At 37.0% G+C, this 20,011-nt stretch overlaps 1 long non-coding RNA gene across 1 annotated transcript in view; it reads right to left on the bottom strand.

Annotated features, from left to right (window-relative positions):
* LOC123619688 (uncharacterized) overlaps window positions 1-20,011 on the bottom strand; it is a 129,135-nt gene that overhangs the window by 67,092 nt on the left and 42,032 nt on the right. The window lies entirely within an intron of this gene.

Here is a 20,011-nt window from a genome sequence, read left to right as displayed (position 1 = left end):
TTGAATCTCATGGTAAACCTTCCAGACAGACCATGTGTCTCAGAATGAGGCTATGAATGAGAAACTAGAGACAGGAAAACAGCAACTGATAAATCCCACTCCTTCCCTCCTTCTAATAAAGTTCATCCTTTGGGGTGATGACTGCACCACGCCTACATGTTGATCCCCGGCCACCCTGGGAAGCCACTGGAGAATCTAGATTTCACACCACCCCAACATTGTGCTGCTGTGGGTCCAGAAACGGTGTGAGGATGCAGAGCCTTTAAGGACCGGGTTGAGATGGATCTAGATGCTGACACCACTGTGGCTCTCACTAAGGAGGTATGATGGAGGGTGTGCCTAATCCTGGCCCCAATTCTGGAGGAGGCTAAAACAGCTCAGGGCTTTAGGAAATGAAAGAACAGCAGTGGCTTCTAAGCACAATGGCTCCTAGTCGTCCTCAAGCAAGTGCCGAGGCCTGAGGGATGGGTGTAACCAGGAAAATATTGGAAGGACTAAAAACTGGGTCCAGTACAGCCACAAATGTAGAAATTGGTACATGAAACTTCCACAAAATATAGGACTCACAACTGCCCCCATTAAAGGCAGATAGCAACACGTGGAGCCCCACCAGGCTGCAAAGTCCTTCTTCCTGTACCTCAGGCCTCAAGTGCAGCAGCGGCCACCCCTTACCGGGCCCTGTCTGAGCTGCAGGAGCAGCTACCCTGCTGCCCAGTTCTGCCGTTTCAGCTCTCCAAACTGCAAAGACGACCTTAAATGTCATCAATGAACACCTACAACCAAGACTGTAAAGTCAGTGACAGACCCTGATGATGGAATCGAAAAATCTACCCAGGGAGTGGCGTTTAACAGTAATATTTAAATACACTTAAAGTAAAAATTCTCATGAGATGGTTAAGGCCAGTTTGTAAATTATGTAAAAACTTCATCCAAAATCAAACCCTACATTGATAAGGGGCATAGGTAACTTATACTTCTGAAGAACTTTCAGGCTAGATCTTAACTTTGGAAAAACTTCATCAGATTCTTGTATAGGGACGTCCTGGTAGGGGAACCAGTATTTCTGTGAAAGTACAGCATCGTGTCTTTGAAGTGACATTTCCTGAAGATGAGCCTGCTCTTCTCTGAATACTTAATACTCCTTTGCTTTGTTTTTCACAACCTAATTAAACTGTCCATGTTCTAGAAAAGTGTATTCTACTAGGACACTGGGATGATGCCTAAATCACTGACTTTTGATAAACTACTGCTGCAGATGGGGAAGCCGCAGGATCAAAATTCTGCTGTGTGCTTGTGTGAGTGTATTTTGCTTCGGCCAACTTTCCTATCAACCATGCAGGAGATGAGGGCACCATCTTGGTGCAGCAATGCACTGCCCTGACTGCGTGAAGCAAGGTGGGTTGAAAAAAAAAAATGTAGCCCATATTACTCCTTGACATGACTCTGAAGCAATATCTTGGGTCATCCCCTGGCCCAGATATGTCAGTAACAAATGCCATTGTTGCTATGATACTGCCATGAACTCCTGAGGATCACAGTCAACATCTTAAATGATCCATAGTAGAAATGCACAGCACAACTGGACTCAGATACCTGGTACGTGGGCTACTTACTCATCCATGTTCAATAGGCTTCCACATCTAATCCTCCCAAGATTTAGTCCATTCTGCCTCCTAGGTAGGTAATGCTTTAGCTTCACACACTTTGGGGTTCCTGCACTAAAATACTGAAAACAGCTGTAAATAATGTTCAGTGACTATGAAGCTCTTCTAGTGAAATTTTCTCCAGTACATCGTTGAAAAGTCAGAGTAGCAAAGCAGAGCATTGCCAAGGAGATAACTTTTGTTGGGTTAACCCACAGGGTTCAGAAAATAATCTCAAAGGATTTGGAAAAAAGACAGACCATCCTTTCCTTTGTGCCAGATTTTCAAGGGTTAATGGTTTATTTAAGTCTTGGTGGCCTAAGCCACTGGATTGTTGATTGAGGATTGTTGTAGGCAATCCTCAGAGCCGGGATGGACTCCCCAGTACTACCCAAAATCTGGCTTGCATGTTGAGACCGATGAGACCACACACAAACTAAGACGGTATTAAAAAGTCCATTACTTATATAATGAGGCTTTCTGGAGAGAACCACACAAGACCCCAAGCAGGTCCAAAAATGGCTTGAGACAAGCAGGGAACAGAGACTAGCTTGGGTTACCCTGGGTAAGAGGGTGGAGTTGGTGGGAGGGTTTCCATGCACAGGTTGGGACTTGTGAGGTTAGAATTTCCTACCAGCATCAAAGGAAGGAGTGGGTGAGCTGTCTTATCAGCTTGCCTGGATGTAGGGCAAGGGAGGAAGGCGGCAGCAGGGTGGGGGTGGGGGTGGGGCAATGATGAAAATTTGAAAGCTGTCAGCAGTCAAACATCATAAATGGAATTAGACTCTTGATTACAGCTTACCCTGATGTTTGATGACTGAAATGTGTCATGTTTCATTTAATTGAATTTGAACTTAAATAATCCATTATTGGCATTCTATGAGGACTTGTAGCCTGAGGCCAGTAAAGGAAATGAAATTTCTATCACTACCTTGTGCAAAAGCCCAGCATTGAATATTTTGGAAGTAAAATGTGTTCCTTTTCACATCAGTAATATATAGAACTTCAAAGGAAATAAGTGTCTTGATAAGGCCTTATATTGTAGCTTTAATATAGGTAGACATGTATAAGCTTGAATTATGTTGGGGGTACCTTTGAGACAAAATATTCCCAGTTTTTTACCCAAAGGAGGAAACCTTGGATAAGGAACTGCTGCTGCCATTGGCCAGACAGATGGCCAGACCGTTGGCAACGGCCCAGGAATCTGTAAAAATGTATCCAGTGCAAAGATGACAGCCTGAAGTTCAGCCAGTGTGCTGACACTTGGGTCCTATTTATCAGAGATATCCCAGATCAGGGGTAAAAAGCAGCAGCTCAACAGTGGGTGACATCACCTGTGATGGTGGCACTGTCATCCCTAAAGCATATGAACTCCCTCTGCCACTCACTCAGTTGATCCCACGGAACTCCCCAAGAACCCAAAGGGTCTGGGAGAGGGGTGTCCTCCTCCAACGCTGACATCTGGCTGAGGGCTGAGGACAGGAGACCCTACTGCTCTTGTGGGTACAGGTTTGGCTTTATCCAGTAGAGGCCATTTCTGTTTTAGCAAGGAGTCCTCAGTGTCTACCCAAGCCTAGCAGGGTGCTGCTCCCATGACCCAAGGCATGATGAGCAGCTGAGGACAGAGGGTCAGGACCTGTGAGAGTCTCCACTTTCAGGAGAATCCAGAATAAAATCAGCAGTTGCCACTTTAATGGTGTATAGCAAGAAGCCAAGGAATGCAAAATCCATGGCAACTTATGGCCATTACAGGCGGTCCAGGGACTACAGGAGGCATGAGGGGAGGCTGCTAATACATCTCCTGTGCCAGAGTCTCTTGGGAAGTTATCAGTTGTGTTACAAATTAGACAGATTCCAGAGCCTTTTGTCATAAGAGGCCCTATTCTAGGTGAGCCAAATGGTGAGCAACAGTAAAAACTGGCTTAAGGAAAAACTGTAAATGAGGAATGTGTTGCCTGCAGGACCCAAAATTGCCTAGATGATGTTGGACTTGCTTTACAGTTGTGTGTGCTCAGAGGGTCAACTGTTGTTTCTTGACTGTCTCAGTGATGGAAAGGTCTTCAACTTGACAAATAATTACCAGGAGTCTAACTGAGATGGTGGGACTTTGCACCATGTGTGGGCCAGTGGGCAGTTCCCTTCTGGGAGCTTTTCTGTGATGATCTGTAAGTCTTGAATGAAAGGATAAAATAAATCCTCAGATGAGGATGTCATTAGTGATACACAACGCGTACCTGTGCTCTGGGAGGAAGCTGAACGTGGTTAAGATCTTGCCTACAGAGACACTGTGCAGTGGCAAAGCTGTTCAAGTACTCTGAGGAAGTAGGTAAAGGTATTCCTTGTGTCCCTTCAAAGGTGAATGAGTGCATCTGAGAGTCTGTTGAAACAGACATTAAATAAAGCATATTAACCAGATCTATGACTGCAAAGTATTTACCAAACTGGATGGAGTCAGTAATTGAATAATATTGGATATAGAGACCTCAATGGGTAGGTCCCTGACACTAAGGTTGTGATAATCCACTGTGAGATGCTATTTATTCTTTCTGAGTTTAAGAACAGGCCAGCCAAACTGTTAAATGGAGGAGCTACAGAAAGTGACATCGGCATTATGGTGTCATGAGTCATTCCTCCTTTTTGTCCCCCTTTAAGTCAAGAATTAGACACCCATCCACAAACAAAAGCACCCCTGTAGGAGTTCTGGGATCCAGCACCACCTGGCAAGGGAGCCAGAAGAGTCTCATCTACCTCTGCATCCAGTGATAGACACAGACCTCAGCCCAGGCTGTGGAACCAGTGGAGCACTAAACCTGCCCCAGCTCCTTCTGCCATGGTCAGAGAAACACGGAGAAGAGTGCTGACCTGGGCAGATACCCACAGACAAGAAACTGCAGAAGTCCAGCCTTCCAGAGGGGAGACTGCATCATGTCCCTGCGGGAAACAACAGTTTGGAGGCAGATGAGACAGGAAGAAGAAATTTACCAGGACTGCCCAACCTCCAAGACAACACTGGATGGAGGTGAAGTGTCAGGCAGGAGCAGTCTCTCCTCAGGGGAGAAGGAGAGCAGTGAGTGCGTGCTTCGCCCCCTCGGGGGTGTGGGATACATCCAGGGAAACCTAGTTCTCTCCAGCAGCACCTCAGGTACTGCGGCAGAACCTCCATGACTGGTAGGAGATCAGGAAAGAGACAGATAAGAACATCAAAGGGCATTAAAGGGACTTGGTTCTTGCTAACTGCACTCAGCAGGAAGCCCACCCCTGAGCCTCTAGGAGCAGCACAACCAGTGATCTCCCTACTGGTCTGCAAAACCCACACCTCCGCCACTCTGCTTTGTGTGCAGAGGCAAGGCCTAGTTCTGGTAGATGGAGAACACACTCGGAAAACAGGCCAAGGTCTGCGCGCAAGGGAGAAACCACAAAATTGAGCTATAGTGCCACCTTCTGGAAAACAAATGGGAGGCTTCTAGCAGCTTAGCCTGGTCAGTTATAAAAACCAGGGAGGACATAAAAGCTTAAGAATTCTGCCACAAGATAAAGCAAGAGAAGAACAGGTGTACTTATACAAAGGCAGAGGAAAAAAACAGATAATAACAGCACTAACTAACAGAACAGCCCATCCGAAGGCAAGTAGCCATGATTTAAGGAGGCATCTGCTACTTTAAATGTGAAAGCGGCAATGCAAAACTACAGACAATATGAAAAATCAAGGAAACATATCATCACCAAAAGATAATAGTTTTCTAATACCAAAGCTTAAAGAAATGGAATTTTGTGAGCCAGGTGAAAAAGAATTCAAAATAACTGTTTTGAATAAATTCAATGAGCCATAAGAAACTTCAGACAATTCAAATGTATGAAAAAAAAAAATCAGATTCAAAATGAGATCTTTTCCAAAGAGAAAGAACACATTTAAAAAAGGACCAAGCAGAAATTCTAGAGCTGAGGAAGTCAATGAATGAAACGAAAAATGCAATAGAGAGCGTCTGCAGGAGAGCAGAGCAAATGGAACATAGAATAAGTGAGTTAGAAGACAGTGATTTTGAAATAACCCAGTTAAAGGAGAACAAAGAAAAAAGAACGGAAAAAGAAAAGAAAACCACATGATTAATGGGATTCCATCAAATGAACAAATATTAGAATAATTGGAATTGAGAAGAGAGGGAGAAATGGACAGAAAGTTTAAGAAATAACAGATGAAAACTTCCCAAATCTGGAGAGAGAACTGAACATCCAAGTCTGTTATGCCAATAGATCATCCTATTATCTGAATGCAAAAAACCTTCCCCAAGACACATTATAATAAAGCTGTCAAGAATCAAAGATAAAGAATTATAAAAGCAGCCAGGGAAAAGAATGATTGTACCTACAGAGAACCCCCACTACGCTACCAATGGCTTTCTCAACAGAAACCCTATAGGCCAGGACAGAGTGAAATGACATATTCAAAGTGTTAAAAGAAAAAAACTTCCAGCCAAAAATACTCTATCCAGCAAACTTATCCTTCAGTTTTGAAAGAGAAATGAAGATTTCTCCCAAACAAACAAAAGCTGAGGGAGTTCATCTACACTACACCTACCTTGCAAGAAATGCTGAAAGTTCAAGTTGAAATGAAGAAACACTGACATAAAAATATACAAAAAGTATACAACACACTGGTAAAGGTAAATATACAGTCAGACACAGACAACTCTAAATCTGTAATAGGATGGTGTGTTAACCACTTAACTACAGTATAAATGTCAAAGGAAAAGAGTATTAAAATAATTATAGTTATTACAACTTGTTAACAAATATATAATATAAAAAAGGTCAATAATGACATCACAAATATGAAAGGGCAGGAATAAAGGGTAAAGTTAACAACTGAAGTTAAGTAGCTATCAGCTTAAAATAGACTGTTTTATCTATGAGATGTCTTATATAAGCTTCCTGATAACCACAATGCAAAAACATAGAGGCACAAAAGATAAAGGGGGAAAAGAGCTCACTAAACAGAAAAATCATGATTTTACAAAGGTAGGCAGAAACAGAGGGAAAAAGAAACAGTGAAAATACAAAACAATGAGAAAACAGTTAATACAGTTGCATTAGTAAGTCCTTACATATCAATAATAACTCTACATGTAAATGTCTCGAATTCACCACACAAAAGACACAGTGGCTGGATGGATTAAAAGTAAGACTCAGCTATGATGATTAGAAGTGACTCACTTCAGCTTTAAGGATACACATAGGCTAAAAGTGAAGGAATAGAAAAAGATATTCCTTGCAAGTGGAGACCAAAAGAAAGTGGTGTTAGCTATACATATATCAGACAAAATACACTTTAAACCAAAAACAGTAACAAGAGACAAAGAAGGTCATTGTACAATGATAAAGAGATCAATTCATCAGAAGATACAATAATCATAAATATATACACGCCTAACATCAAAGCACCTAAATATATTAAGCAAATACTAACAGCTCTGAAGGGAGAAGTAGACAACAATAATAAAAGGGGACTCTAATACTTCACTTTCAGCAATAGATAGATCATGCAGACAGAAAATCAACAAGGAAACGTTGGACTTGAACCATATATTAAACCAAATTGACCTAACAGACATTTATAGAACATTCCATCCAACAGAGGCAGGATATACATTCTTCTCAAGTGTACACGAAACATTATCCAGGACAGGAATATGAGACGCAAAACAAGTCTTAGCAAATTTAAGACTGAAATCAGATCAAGTATCATTTCCAACTGCAAGGATATGAAACTAAAAATCAACACAAGAGGAAAGATGGAAAATCTACAAATATGTAGAAACTAAACAACATACTCCTGAACAGCTAGTAGGTCAAAGAATAAAAAAAATCTTGAAACAAATGAAAATGGAAACACAACAGAGGGAAATCTGTGGGATGCTGCAAAAGCAGCTCTGAGAGGCAAGATTACAGCCACAAATGCATAAATTAAGAAAATAAAAGCTCTCAAATAAACAACCTAACCCTTCAAGGCATCAGAAAAAGAACTAAGCCCAAAGTTAGCAAACAGAAGAAAATAACAAAATTAGGGCAGAAATAAAGGAAATAAAGACCAAAAAACAATATAAAAAAACAAAAGTAAAATTTTTTCAAAAAGATAAAATTGACAAAACCTTAGCTAGACTAAGAAAAAAGTAAATTCAAATAAATATATAGGAAATGAGACATTACAACTGATACTACAGAAATATAAAAGATTATGAGACCGCCATAAACAATTATATACTCACAAACTGGATAACCTAGAGGAAATAAATCCCTAAAAATATACAGCCTACCAAGACTGAATTAGGAAGAACTATAAAATCTGAACAGATCAATAATGAGTAGGAAGGTTAAATCACTAATCAAAAACATCCCAACATAGAAAATTCTAGGACTAGATGGCCTCACTGGTGAATTGTGTAAAACACTTAAAGCAGAATTAATGCCCAGTCTCAAACTCTTCGACAAACTCTTCGAAGAAGGATCATTTCCTAATTCATTTTATGAGTCCAGCATTACTTTAACACCAAAGCCAGATAAGAACTACATGAAAACTGTGGACAAATATTCCTGATAAATATAGATGCAAAAATTCTCAACAAAACATTAACACATCAAATTCAAGAACACATTAAAAGGATTATACAATGTGACCAGGTGGAATTTATGCCCAGAATACAAGAATCACATTTATTAATATAAGTTGAACCATACAGCACATTAATAGAGTGAAAGATAAATATACGATCATCTCAAAAGATGCAGAAAAAGCATTTTTCAAAATGCAACACCCACTTATAATAAAAATCAACATATAATAAAAAACAAACTGGGTACAGAAGGAATATACTCCAACATGATAAAGGCCATATATAACAAACCCAAGCTAACATTTATTCAAAGGTAAAAATTTGAAAGTTTCTCATTTTAGATTAGGAACACAGGAACATGACAAAGGTGTGCTCTCTCACCACTCCTATTCAACATAGTACTGGAAGTTTTAGCTAGAGCAACAATGCAAGACAAAGAGATAAAAAGCATCCAAATTGGAATGAAAGAAAGAAAATGTTGTTATTTACAGATGACAATCTTATATATAGAAAATCCTAAAGACTCATTCACAAAACTGTTGGAATTAATTCAGTACAGTTTCAAGATATATAATTAACATATAGAAATAATTTGTGTTTCTATACACTAACAATGAAAAATCTGAAAAAGAAACAAAAAATATCTCATTCATAACAGCATCAAAAATAATAAAATACTTAGAACTATATTTAATTGAGGAATTAAAGATCTATACAATGAAGACAAAATTCCAATGAAAGAAATTGAGGAAGAAAAACAAATGTAAAGATAGCATATATTCACAGATTAGAAGAATTATTATTGTTAAAATGTCTATACAACCCAAAGCCATCTGTAGATTCAAAGCCATCCTCATTAAAATTCCAATGGCATTTTTCACATAAATAGAAAAAGTAGTCCTCAAACTTGGATGGCACCAAGAAAAACCTCTCATAGCCAAAGCAATCATGAGAAAGAAGAACAAATCCAAAGGCATCACACTTCGTGATTTCAAAATATACTACAAAACTATGGTGATTTAAATACTATGGTGGTGGTATAAAAATAAATACAAACACTAATGGAACAGAACAGACAGCCCAGAAATAACCCCCCAAATTTATGGTCAACCAATATTTGACAAGGGAGCCAATAACACTCAATGGGGAAAAGACAGTATCTTCAACAAATGGTGGTGGGAATATTGGATAACCACATATAGCAAAATGAAATTGGACCCCTATTTTACACCACTCTTAAAAATTAACTTGGAATGAATCAAAGCATTAAACATAAGATCTAATACCATAAAACTCCTAGAAGAAAACATAAGAAAGAAGCTCCTTGGCACTAGTCTTGGCAATGATTTTATTTTTAGATATGACACCCCAAAGCGAAGTCAACAAAAGCAAAAACAACCAAATTAGACTACATCAAACTCAAAAGGTAAAACACAGCAAAATAAATAATCCCCCAAAATGAAAAGTAAACCTATAGAATAGAAGGAAATTTTTTCAAATCATGTATCAAGGAGTTAATGTCCAAAAAATATAATGAACTTGTACTAATGACCAAAAAAAAAAAAAATCCAATTTAAAAATGGGAAGAGGGACTGAACAGACATTTTTTTCAAAGAAGACATCAAATGGCCAATGGGTGCATGAAAAAGTGCTCAACATCACTAATTATCAGGGAAACACAAATTTAAACTACAATAATATATCACCTCACACCTGTTGGCTCTCATCAGGAAGATAAGAGATAACAAGTGTTGGAGAGGATGTGGAGAAGAGGGAACCCTTGTACACTGCTGGTAAGAATGTAAATCTGTTCAGCTACTATGAAAAACAGTATGGAATTAAAAATAGAACTACAGTATAAGCCAGCAATTCCATTTCTGGGTATCTATCCCAAGGAAATAAAAACAAGATACCAAAGGGATAGCTAGATACACTCCCATGTGTATTGAAAAATTATTCACAATAGCCAAGATGTTGAAAGAACCTATGTGTCCTCAACAAATAAACCAGATGAATGGATAAAGAAGATTGCACACACACAAAATGGGATATTATTCAGCCATGAGGAAGAAGGAAATCCTACCATCTGAAACAACATGTAGGGTACTTGAGGACATTATGTTAAATAAGGTAAGTCAGACATACCAAGACAAATACTGTATGATATTACTTATATGTGGAATCTAAAAAACTGAAACTCATAAAAGCAGAGAGTGAAATTGTGGTTATCAGGGGCTGGGTGGGTGGGAGACCTGTTTAAGGGTAGAGACTTGCAACCAGTAGATAAGTAAGTCCCAGAGATCTAATGCACAGCATAATGATTACAGAAAACAATCTTGTATCATAAACTTCAAAATTTTCTAAGAGACTAGATCTTAATTGTTTCCACCACAAAAGAGACATAATTGTGTTACGTGATAGCGATGTTAGCTAACAGGACAGTGGCAATCATAATGCAATAAAAAATGTATCAAATCCGTATGTTGTACACCTTAAACTTATAATTGACATAAAACATTAGATATCTCACTACAAGGTTTTAAATATTAAATCGTATTAAACAATTAATACGTAAACTGTATAATCACACCTTCTCTAAGAAGATTTTCTATAATGGGTTTCAATACGTGGAAGCCCTGTTTACACTGGACCACTTTAACTGTTTTTACTGAGGAGGAGGGGGAGAAGGCCCAGGGGTCCCATTTTGTCAAGTAAAGATTCCATTTAATTTTAATGTATTTACTATTTCAGAGTGTCCATGCCTACTGTGGGATATTTTTTTCTCCTTTTTCAGTTTTATTAGGTAGAATTATTACAGTTCAACTCCACAGACACTTTGATTAGATCCTGAACAAAGGTTGAGCCTGGACATCTGACCCGTAGAAACTGTAAAATAATAAATTTATGGTTCTTTAAGCTACTAAACTTGTACTAACTTGTTATGCAGCAATACAAAACTAACACAAATGCCATCATTCATGTGGAACTAACCTGTAAGTTCAGGGTCGTGCTCACCTTCAGTGTTTATACCTGATCTATGGCTGCACATGGCAGAGAGCAAATTAGTCCTTTTAAATAAAGATTCATCCTCCACAGAGCTACCCATGCTACCAGAAATCAGAGAGACAGAGTAATGGTCAATAGTGGTAACTGCACTCAAGGTCACAATTCCTGCCACAAGCCTTTGTTCCGTCTCTGTGGGAGAGAGGGAAATATGATGAGCATCTGCCTTCATTTGGTATCCATGGGCCCCAGACTCAGAAATGGATTATAACCACTTGGCAGACAGGCAAACTGCAAATGAATTTAACAGTTGTTTTTTCAATGAGGTTTGGAAGCTCCTCAACCACTTTGAGAAAATTCTCTCACAGCTGGTTTATTTATCTGAAATTTTTGGCACAAGGATGGCTGGCAGAATGGGTTTCAACAGGAAGACCTTTGCAATGGTTGAAGCATACTTTCAGATTAAAAGGGGAGAGAAGAACCATCTGTTCAGTGGGTCAAGCACTGTATTAATTATTGCTGCATGCTAATTCTCTAAAACTGAGCAGCATAAAACAGTAAAAAATGTATTAGCTCTGAGGTCATGAATTCAGGAGTAGTTTAGCTAGATGGCCCTGGCTCAGATCTCCTATGGGTTTGCAGTCAACCTGGATCAAGGACTTAGTGATCTGAAGGCATGACTGAACCACAATGATTTTCTTTCAAGCTCACTAACTTGGCTGTTAGCAAGAAATCTCAGTGGTGGACTTCTCCATAAGGCATCTCACAAGTGACTTCCCCTAAGCAAGTGAGAGGAGAGGAGAGGAGAAGGGAGGGGAGTAGAGAGGGGAGGGAAGGGGAGAAACCAATACAAAGCCATATATATTCCATAACCTAATCTTGGAAGTGACATCTTGTCACTTTTTCTATACCCAGTCGATCACAAAGACCAACACTGGTACAATGTGGAGGAAGACTAACCACACAAGGGTGTAAATACCAGGAGGGAAGGATCACTGGGAGCCCTTGCGGGGGTTAGCTACTACAAGCAGGGAGTCTGGTCCATATACCTCTTGGGACCTGGCACACCACCAAAAATTAGAACACACAGAATGGGAGAAAATATTTGCAAATGACACAACTGACAAAGGACTCATTTCTAAAATATACAAAACAGCTCATACAGCTTAATTTAAAAAAAAAAAAACACATACACACACACTATCAAAAAATAGGCAGGAGACCTAAATAGGCATTTCTCCAAAGAAGACATCCAGATGGCCAACAGTCATGCTCAATATCACTAATTATTAGAGAAATGGAAATCAAAACTACCATGAGGTATCACCTCATACCAGTCAGAATGGCTGTTATTAAAAAGTCTACAAATAATGAAAGCTTGAGAGGGTGTGGAGAAAAAGGAACCCTCCTACACTGTTGGTGGGAATGTAAATTGGTGCAGCCACTATGAAGGACAGTATGGTGATTCCTTAAAAAACTAAAAGTAGACTTACCATATGATCCAGCAATCCCACCCCTGGGCATATATCTGGAGGAAGCTCTAATTTGAAAAGACACACACACCCCAGTGTTCATAGCAGCACTATTTAAAACAGCCAAGATATGGAAACAACCTAAATGTCCATCAGCAGCTGACTAGATAAAGAAGATGCATATATAGATAGATAGATAGATAGATAGATATAGATATATAGATATATAGATATAGATATATACACACAATGGAATATTCATCAGCCATGAAAAAAGAATGAAATAATGGCACTTGCAGCAACATGCATGGACCTAGAGATTATCATATTGAGTGAAGTCAGACAGAGAAAGGCAAATATTTGATATCACTTAAATGTGGAATCTTAAAAAAATGATACAAAGTCTATTTACAAACTAAAAATAGACTCACCCACATGGAAAACAAACTATGGTTACCAAAGGGGAAAGGACAAGGAGGGATAAATTAGGGATTGGGGATTAACAGAAACACATTACCATATGTAAAACAGATAAACAGCAAGAAATTATTGTATAGCTCAGGGAAATATAACTATATTCAATTTCTTGTAATAACATATAATGGAAAGAATCTGAAAGGAAAATATATATGTGCATGTATATGTATAACTGAATCACTTTGCAGTACACCTGAAACTAACGTTGTAGATCAACTACGCGTCAATAAATTTTTTTTAAAAAATAAAATCTACTTTGTCTGAAAAAAAATTAGAATACAATCATGTATCTGAATCTAAAAGTATTTCCCAGCCTTAAGGAATCTACCACTTTAGAGTAAATGCCTTCCAGCAACAACAGATTTTCAACACCTACCTTCTACTATTCACCACTGTTTTCTCCCTGTTCAACAAGCTTTACATTATTTGCCCAGTAGGCCTTCTCATCTTGGGGATGTGATTAGAGTCTCACAACAGATTATCTGAAATATTCTCATCAATTTCTCTACCCATTTGTATTGTCCTTCTTCCTTATCTGACTAACAAAAGCTACTTTAGCTCAATCTTACTGGCTTATCCTGGATTTTCTAAAAACATGGCCTTGAGAATGTTTACTCCTTCATATCTCCACCTTCTAGCTATCACACTCTTGAGGTGAACCCAACCAAAAAGAGAAAGACTATGTTAAAATGGCCTAACCATTTTGTATCTAATAGATAACCTTTTCTCCGAAACTCTGAAACTCCCTGCTATGCTGGCAGAGACTTTGTCTGAGATGCATCATAGTCTGACACTTTCTCCTACCAAACTGCTTCCTTTTTCCTTTAACAGGTGCTACTTTCCAATAAACCATTTGCACTCCTTAACACCATCCCAGTGTCTACTCCGTGGAGGAGTCCAACTGACACAGTGGTAACAGATGTGCTCTGAGAATGCAGTCTGTAAGATGGGATTTGGGAACTGGGTCATGCACTGGCTAGATGGCAATGAGGACCCCAACCCAGGTGATATATGAGACACAAATAATCCCTGGAACAAGATAACAGCACAGATACTAAAACATTCAATGGGAGAAACTTGAAAACCTTCTGGTGGAGAGAAAAATACAAGCAGTTGCAACGATTTAAGAGAAGGAGAAAGGTCATATAGGCTGAAAGTGAATGGATGGGAAAAGATACTCTATGCAAGTGGTAACGAAAAGAAAAACAAAGGTAGCTAATTTCTACCAGACAAAATAGACTTTAAATCAAAAACTGTAAAAAGAGGCAAAGAAGGTTACTGCATAATTACAAACGGGTCAGTTCACCAAGATGATATAACAATCACAAATAATCATGCACCCAACATTGGAGTACTTAAATGTATAAAGCAAATATTAACAGAACTGACGGGAGAAAGTGACAGCAAAACAGTAATAGTACAGGACTCTAATACCGCATTTTCAACAATGGATAGATCATCCACACAAAAAAAATCAATAGGGTAAGAGTAGATCTGAACAAGACTCTGGACAAAATGGACCTAATAGACAATACAGAATATTCTATCCAACACCAAGAGCACACTTCTCTTCAAGCACATATTCTCCAGTATAGAGCATATGTTAGGCCACAAAACAAGTCTTAACAAATTTAAGACGACTGAAATCATATCAAGCACCTCTTTTGAATAGCCAGTGGACTGAAGAAAAAATCATAAGAGAAATTTTAAAAATCTTAAAACAAATAAAAATGGAACCACAACATATCTAAACTAAGATACAGCAAAAGCAGTTTGGCTATGGAAGTTTGTAGCAATAAATGCCTACATTGAGAAAATGCATTTCAAATTATAACGTAACTTTGCACCTCATAGAAAAACAACTGAGCCCAAAGTTAGTAGAAGGAAGGAAATAACAGATATTAAAGAAACAAACAAAATATACATTAGAAAAACAAGCAAAACTTAGAGTTAGTATTTTGAAAAGAAACAAAATTAACAAATCTTTTGCTAAACTGAAAAAAAGAGAGAGGACTCAAATATTAGAAATAAAAGAGGAGACATTAAAACAGATACTACAGAAATGCAAAGACTCATAAGAGACCACTATAAACTTTTATATGCCAACAGATTGGACAACCTAGAAAAACTGAACAAATTCCTACACATATACAACCTACCAAGAGTGAATTATGATGAAATAGAAAATCTAAACAGACCAATAATGAATATGCAGATTGAATCGGTAATCAAAAATCACTCCCCACCTCAGTAAAGCCTATGACCATTGGTGAATTTTACCAAACATTGAAAAAAAGAATCAATACCAATTATTTTCAAACCCCACCAAAAAAAAATTGAAGAGGAAAGAACACTTCCAAGTATATTTTATGAGGCTACAATTACCCTAATATTGAAGCCAGATAAGAACACTACAAAAGGTGAAAATTAGATACCACTATCCCTGATAAACAGAGATGGAACAATCTGCCTCAAAATATTAGTAAACTGAAGTCAAGAATACATTAAAGGATCATACATCATTTTAAAGAAAAATTTATCCCAGGGGTTCAAAGATGATTCAACACCTGCAAATCAATCAATGTGATACACCATGTTAACAGGATAAATGACAGAAATCACATAATCATCTCAACAAACACAGAAAAAGCTTATGACAAAATTCAATGCCCATGCACGATAAAACTCTCAACAAAGTGGGTATAGAAGGAACAGCAAGAGCACATACTACAAACCTATAGTTAACATCATACTCAACAGTGAAAAACTGGAAACATCTCCTCTAAAATCAGGAACAAGCCAAGAATACCTACTCTTACTAGTTTCATTCAATACAGTATTGAAAGTCCTGGCCAGAACAATTAGGCCAAGAAAAATAAAAGCCATCCAGTTGAATAAAGAAATTCAAATCTCTCTATTTGCAGATTATATGATATCATATATAGAATATCCTAAAGACTCCAACAAAAATTATTAGATCTAATAAAATCAGTAAAGTTGCAGAACACAAAATCAATATTCAAAAATCGATCACATTTCCATACACTAATAATGAACTATCGGAAAAAAATTTAGAAAATAACCCCATTTACAGTTGTACCAAACAAGAGTAAAATATCTGAGAATAAATTTAACCAAGGAGGTAAGAGACCTATACAAAATGTTATAAGACACTGATGAAAGAAACTAAAGAAGATACAAACAAATGGAAAGATATTCATGTACATGAATGGGAAGAATCTTTTAATATTGTTAAAATGTCCGTAATACCCAAAGCAATTTAAAGGTTCAGTGTAATTCCTACTGAAATTCCAACGGCATTTTTCACAGAAATAGAAAAACAATCCTAAAATTTGTATAGAACCACAAAAGACCCCCAATAGACAAAATGACCTTGAGAATAAAAAACAAAGCTGGAGGCATCACACTTCCCAATTTCATCCTATATTACAAAGATATAGCCATCAGAACACTATAGCATGGGCATTAAAAACAGACACACAGATCAATGGAACAGAATCAAGAGCCCAGAAATAAACCCACTCAAGTATGTTTATTTAATTTACAACAAAGGAGCCAAGAACATAAAATGGGGAATGGATAGTCTCTTCAATAAATGATGTTGGGAAAACTGGGCAGCCATATGCAAAAGAATGAAACTGGACCGCTATTTTACATCATACAAAAAGTCAACTCGAAATGAATTAAAAACTTCACTGAAATTGTAACTCCTAAAAGAAAATGTAGGGGGTAAGCTCCTTTACATCAGTCTTGGCAATGACTTTTTTGGATTTGACAACAAAAGCAAAGGCAATATAAGCAAAACTTAACAAGTGAAACTATAAGAAATTAAAACACTTCTGCACAAAAAGGAAACCATCAATAAAATGAAATACAATCTATAAAGTAGGAAAAAATGTATGCAAATCATATTATTTGATAAGAGGTTAATATCTAAAATATATAAAGTACACATACAACTTGATAGCAAGAAAAACAACCTGATTTTAAAATGGGCATAGGATCTGAATAGACATACTGATGGACAACAGGTACATGATATGGTGCTCATCATCAGGAAAGGCAAATTAAAACCACAGTGAGAAATGACCTCACACCTGTTAGAATGCCTATTATCAAAAAGACAAGAAATAACCTGTCTTGGTGTGGATGTGGAGAAAAGAGAACTTTTGTACACTGTTGATAGAAATGTAAATTGGTGCAACCACTATAGAAAATAATATGGAGTTTCCTCAAAATATCAAAAATTGAACTACTATGCCATTCAGCAATTCTGCTTCGGAGTATTTATCTGAAAAACAAACAACTATCAAGAAAATATATTTTCATCCCTATGTTCATTGCATTATTAACAATAGCCAAGACATGAAAACAATTTGAGTTCATCAACAAATGAATGGATAAAGAAAATGTGGTTTGTGTGTGTGTATGCTAAGTGAAATTAGTCTGAGAAAGACAAGTAATTATGACTTTATATGTTAAATCTAAAAAAAAATTGAACTTACATATACAGAGAACAGATTGATGATTGTCAGTGGTAGGGGTAGGGAGGGGTAGATAAAATGGATGAAGGTGATCAAAAGATACAACCTCCCAGTGTAAGATAAATATATCTTGGGGGTGTTACTTACAGCATGGTGACTATAGTTAACAATACTGTATTGTATATTTGAAAGTTGCTAAGAGAGTAAATCTCAAAAGCACTCATCACAAGAAAAAAATCTGTAACCATGTGCAAACTTATTGTAGTAATGATTTCACAATATATACATATATCAAAGCATTAAGTTGTAAACCTGAAACTATTAAATGCTATGTCAATTATATCCCAATGAATAATAAATATAAAATCAACATACAAATATCAGTTATATTTCAATAAACTAATACCCATCCAATAAATAAATTAAGAAAGCAATCCCATTTATAATAGCATCAGAAAGAAAAAACTTAGGAATATACTGAACCAAGTAAGTGAAAGACATATATACTTAAAACTGTATCACACTGATTAAAAAAAAATTGAGGACAAAAACTGTGTAACATTGGTAAAAGAAACTGAAGACACAAATAAATGAAAAGATATCTTAATTTCATGGATTGCAAGAATTAATGGTGTTAAAATGTCCATACTGCCCAAAGTGATCTGCAGATTAAATGCAGTCCTTATCAAAATTCCAATGACTTTTTTTTTAACAGAAGTAGAAAAAACAATCCTAAAATTATTCCATATTAATATGGAACCACAAGAGACTACCAATAGCCCAATCAATCTTAAGCAAATTTTCAAAAGTCAGATGCATCATTCTACCAGCTTTCAAACTCTAAAGCTATAGTTGTCAAAACAACATGGTACTGGCATAAAAACAGACACATAGACCAAAGAAACAGAGTAGAGAATCTAGAAATAAATCCACTCATTTATGGACAATTGATCTTTGACAGAAATGCCAAGAACACACAGTGCAGAAAGGACAGTCTCTTTATTAATGGTTTGGGTAAAACTGGTTTTCCACATACAGAACGCCAAAACAGGACTCCTATCTCACTCTGTATACAAAAATCACCTCAAAATGGATTAAAGGCCAAATGCAAAATCTAAAACCATAAAACTATTAGAAGAAAACATAGAGTAAAAATTTTTTGACATTGGTCTTGACAATGATTTTTTGGATATGGCACCAAAAGCAAAAATAGACAAATGGGACTGAATCAAACTAAAAAGCTTCTGCACAGCACAGGTAACAATCAACCGTACCATGATTTCACCCACATGTAGAATCTAAAAAACAAAACAAATGAACAAGCAAAACAGAAACAGACTCACAGATACCAAGAACAAACTGGTAGCTGCCAGAGGGGAGGTGGGTAACGAGATGGATAAAAAAAAAAAGGTGAAGGAGATTAAGAGGTACAGACTTCCAGCTATAGGATAATTAAGTCACAGGATGTAATATACACAAGGGGAACATAGTCAATAATGCTGTAACAACTGTGTATGGTGATGTACCTAACTGTTCTTAATGTGGTGATCATTTAAACATGTATAAAAATATTAAATCACTAATAAAATCACTATACTTCAATTTTTAAAAATTAAAAATAAAAAATCAAATCACTCTTTTGTACATCTGAAATTTATATAATATTGCATATTAAGTACAACTCAATAAATTAAATAAAACCTGCAGGGCTGGAAGGAAGGAAGGAGGAAAACTATAAGAAAAAAAATTTTAAAGTAGAACTCATAGAAGCAGAGGAAATAACAGTGGTTACCAGGGGCTGTGGTGGGAGATGGGGAGGATGGGGATCGAGGTTGGCCAAAGGGTGTAACTTTGCAGTTCTGTAGGATGAGTAAGTCTAAAGATCTAACGTACAGGCATGTTGACAACTTAATAGTACTGTACTGAACACTGAAAACATGCTGAGGATATTCAGGTGCACTCATCACACACAAAAAATGGTAACTACGTGAGGTGACATGTTAATTAGCTTGACTGTAGTAATCATTTCACTATGTATATCATATCACCATGTTGTACACTGTAAGTATATACAATTTTTATTAATGAATAAATTACATTAGAAAGCTTGCTACTATTCTATACAGTATTTCATGAGCAGAATTAATTAATGTGAAATTAACTTTCATATTTTCAGCATATAATAAAAACTTTCTAAATCTAAGAACAAATGTAAGAGAAAGGAGAGGACAGTTGACCCTTGAACAACAGTTTATTACTGTGTGGGTCCACTTACACACGGATTTCTTTCAGGAGATGGGTAC

Source organism: Camelus bactrianus, chromosome 6 (genome assembly GCF_048773025.1).
Source record: "Camelus bactrianus isolate YW-2024 breed Bactrian camel chromosome 6, ASM4877302v1, whole genome shotgun sequence".
NCBI lineage: Eukaryota > Metazoa > Chordata > Mammalia > Artiodactyla > Camelidae > Camelus > Camelus bactrianus.
Note: the sequence above shows the minus strand (reverse complement) of the source record. Positions and strands in the feature narration are given on the sequence as shown.